The 4,211-nt window shown below is 33.7% G+C and overlaps 1 non-coding gene across 1 annotated transcript; it reads right to left on the reverse strand.

The window, feature by feature from the left end:
- Positions 1-2,906: 2,906 nt before the first annotated feature.
- On the reverse strand, positions 2,907-2,979 carry Trnam-cau. Its single transcript has one exon. It is a non-coding gene; the product is annotated as a tRNA-Met (tRNA).
- Between the last annotated feature and the right edge of the window lie 1,232 nt (positions 2,980-4,211).

Here is a 4,211-nt window from a genome sequence, read left to right on the forward strand (position 1 = left end):
ATTAAAAGCTCTGGGTCAAACCTGCAAGCCCTACAAACCTAGTTATCCACAACAAATCTCTGAGCGCCCCGCGGCAACCTTCAGGCCCTTATTCTCACCCTTTAGGTCGTAATAGTCTGAACCTTCACTTTAGTGTTGATCTTTGGAATTAGATTATGAAAACGAGTTTTCCCAATTGATGCTTTTTGGAGCGGTATTTTGGTATTAGTTATTTTTAAACATTTTTATTAAAAATGTGGTATAATAAATTCATTTAGGTTAAGGTGTGTTCAAGTTACATTTTAGAATTTTTAGAACTATCATATTTAATATAAATCTTTAATATACTGATTTTGATTTTTAGTACGCAAAGAAAATTTTACGTTAGAAACATATATTGCAAAATAGACACAATACAATATTATTCTGTTTTTTGTTGTTCAAAAATATAAATACAAATATTAATTGAAGATATATAAAACAAAAAAATTATGAAATAAGGACAAGTAAATTTATATTTATTATTTCATATAGAAAAATTTAAATAAAGGAACATAAACCTTTTTTTAAAACCAAAATTTGTAACTGTCATTATCACAATACGAGGAATGTTCAGAATTTGTATTTTTATTTAAAAAAAATTATAAATAAAATAAAATAATTGAACAACAGAATTTAAACAACAGTGCAAATTCTTAACATTTAAAAATAGAATACGTGTTATCAATTAAAACTCTTGAATGAGGCAAATATAAAAGAACATAATTTTCTATTTACTCCAATAAGTGTGACAAAAGTAATTTCGACATTGCTGATAAGACGTCATAATTACAGACGTCGCGAAGTGAACGCAAGCAACAATCGAATACCGCGAATTTTTTCAACATAACACGCGATACTATTATCATGGAAACTCGGAGACAACCTCGCCGACAGACGCACACAACCAAGCACTCATTAACGTACACATTTACATCACTAATGCACGCGGCACGTGTTTAGCTGACCATTAACTCGGCTGCAATCAAAACTTTCAATTACGAATTAATCTGTACGCTCACTAAACGGCTCTTTTGGCGCGAACGACATTTTTTTCCACACCGCCCGCGTTTTTTGTGACATTTTTTCTAATTTGGAACGCATTTTTCGAAACGGGTGAAGTGTTCTGAATTTGAATTCCGAGCGGCCGGCGCGACCGATCGATTACGATAAAATTTTTTATAATTGAATTTTTATTGTCTATTCAGTTTTTAATTTTTTTTTATAAAAATTGGAATTTTAGAACGAGCAGTCTTTACCGCGAGGTATTCGCTATGGAACTCTTCCCGTGAGGTTGCTGCAAGGAAAAGCATTTTCCCAACACATAGAAGGTTTTCTTCGGTGTCGCGCATGTGTGGCGTTGTACGTACAGTGTAGTGCATGTGCGCGTGTCTAGACTAGACCCGTTGTGTACGTGGGCGTGGAATCGTGTTTTTGTGTGAGTATTTTATGACTCTGAGTGCATCCCTTTCGAGCTGCATGCAATTTATATGTGTGCACTTTATTTTTTTTCTAAACGGCGCAGTTCTGTGTGTACGGACGGACTTTTCTTGTACGGGTGTTCTGTTTTTTCGTATGTGGACGTAAGAGTTTCAATCTTATTTCGCAAATGATAGGAATGATTTTCGTTTGCTTCGAGGAAAATGTATTTTTCAGTTTTATATCGGCGATATGAGAATCGCGGATAGCAAAGAAAATGTAAGGGGAATAAAAACGCATGCATCGTACATTTTCAGGTAGACACATTTTTCTTTAACCCATTTATAGGATGTTTTTGTGTGTGTGCATCTGGGTGGCGGGTGGCGAAAGGGTTGCGCCAGAGGGTGGGAGCGGGGGGGAGAACATATAAAAATGATAACGCATCGCAAGACGGCTGCTTTTATGGTTTTCTTTATTTTTTAATGTATTTTTTTATTGATGCGAAGGAAGGTATTGGCTGTAAGCTGTCTGAAGACGGCACTTTGATAATTTTAAAATGTCAAAACTTGGAGGTACTAGATATGAAAGGCGTGAATAATAATGTGAAATATAAGGAAATATTATTTATGAACAATATAATAGACTTTATAACAAGCCACTAGAGTTGATTATAACTAGAACAGAAACCAACGCACACCTGTTTAGGGTAGGCAGAGACTTAATAAAATTCCAGCTTAATAAATCGATCACTTTATATAATATATAACTACTTCAATACTAGCCGAATGGTTACGGCATTTAAGAAAAGGAAAATATTTTTTGATTTAACAACAATGTAGCAGGGAAAACCTTCTAATTATATCTGTCCCATTATTTCAGGAATCGGGAAGGTTCCTGGCTTCCTGGTATGTTTTTAGCCAACTTGACAGCATGTGTATTGGATCAAGTAACAAAATTCTGACGATTTTTTGAGAGGCGACTTATCTGACGAATTACTTAGCATTAGTTAAAAGTTTTTTAGACCCGTAAAAAACAAAGGCATTTAAGGTGAACCCAGCAAAACGGAGCATTAACATTATTTTTAAAATCTACGTTATAAAACTATGAAAACAAATCAGATTTCTGCAATATATTGCCATAATTTTGGTAGTTTCAAATTTATTGTAATGTCGATATTGTGTTACTACAAAAATTGACAAAAAAATGATAATTCTGTGCATATACTAAAGTACTTATCATTTTAATTGACAACCATCACTTGGATGTTTTAAAATAGTCCTAATATTGATTTTAAAGTGAATAATTCCGTAACTCGTGCGCTGATAATGTACGGAACGAATGCTCAGAGCAGTTTGCCGGGTAGATGGTCTTAATATGTTTAAATGTGTTTATTTTAATTATTATCATTTTTGTAAATGATTAGTTATTTTGTAAATCAATTTACTATTTTTTGTTCAGGGCAAAAAATATGCCCCGGGTGAGGATCGAACTCACGACCTTAAGATTATGAGACTTACGCGCTGCCTACTGCGCCACCGAGGCGGATACAAATACATCAAAATTAGCGATTAGTTTCCCTAATACTATTTTTTGGGAGCATAATATTTATTTCTGTACTGGAACAACATTTAAACACATTAAAATTATTTATTACTTTATTTACTGAGATATTTGCATTTTAATTATTAAGTATAATGATATACAGTGTTATAATACAAACTCTTCTGCCCCGTTAGTCTGTTTATCTGCATAGGATAAACTCAAAAACTACCGAACGGATTTCGATAAAATTTGGCATATATTTTGAAATCTCGGTAGTATGTAAGCTACATTTATCCCGGGAAAATATATCACGGGACTTTTATCCCGGAAAAAAACTCTCACTCGGACGAAGTCGTGAGCAGAAACTAGTACGTTGTAAAACAGATAAAAACATCTGTGCAAGTAATTTTTATTTCTTTTATTACAAAATAAATAATTTTGTGTTACAAAAATATACTTTTATTAAGTTTTTCCTTATTATCTTTAATATTTTGTTTGAACTATAATATGGTTCATTGTATTATTGAAGAGAAATATATACAATATCTGTATAATAATTGTGCAAAGCCTAATATATCTGTTTAATAATCTATTAGTGGTAGGTCTCTCATATGTGAGAGTACGCCTGGGTAAGTACCACCGCAATGTCTATTTCTGCCGCCAAGCAGCAGTGTGTAGTCACTGTTGTGTTCCGGTTTGAACGACATTGTAGCCAGTGTAACAACTGGACATAATGACACAACATCTCATGTCTCAGGATGGCGAGCGCAGTGGAATACCAAACAATGCTATGTAATTCAAGGTGTTAGTGTTTCTACTGTTTATGGGCGGTCGTATCACTTACCATCAGGCGAACTGCAACCTCGTCTCGTCATTCAAAACAATAAAAAAACATGTGGTAAAATTCACTAAGAAAATTGGTAATATTCATGAATAATTAATATTCATTGTTTGTAGTAAACAACTTGAATCATCATCTATCATTTCTATATAGTCGAATACTCAAAGTTATTGGTAGTAAGTAGCCGATGTATTTATCTATCAATCAATGCCAGCCGTAAATTAAAATGGAAGTCCTAAACCCTCAACAGAGTACCATTGCTTCACTTAAAACCATAGGATATCTTGCTACTGCGCTTCGTATGGTGTGCGCTGATTTGGTTCATTCAATTGCTTTTTTTATACATTAATAGTTACCCTAGTGCTCCTGATGGTAAGTGGTGTGGGGTCCA

Source organism: Manduca sexta, unplaced genomic scaffold (genome assembly GCF_014839805.1).
Source record: "Manduca sexta isolate Smith_Timp_Sample1 unplaced genomic scaffold, JHU_Msex_v1.0 HiC_scaffold_1833, whole genome shotgun sequence".
NCBI lineage: Eukaryota > Metazoa > Arthropoda > Insecta > Lepidoptera > Sphingidae > Manduca > Manduca sexta.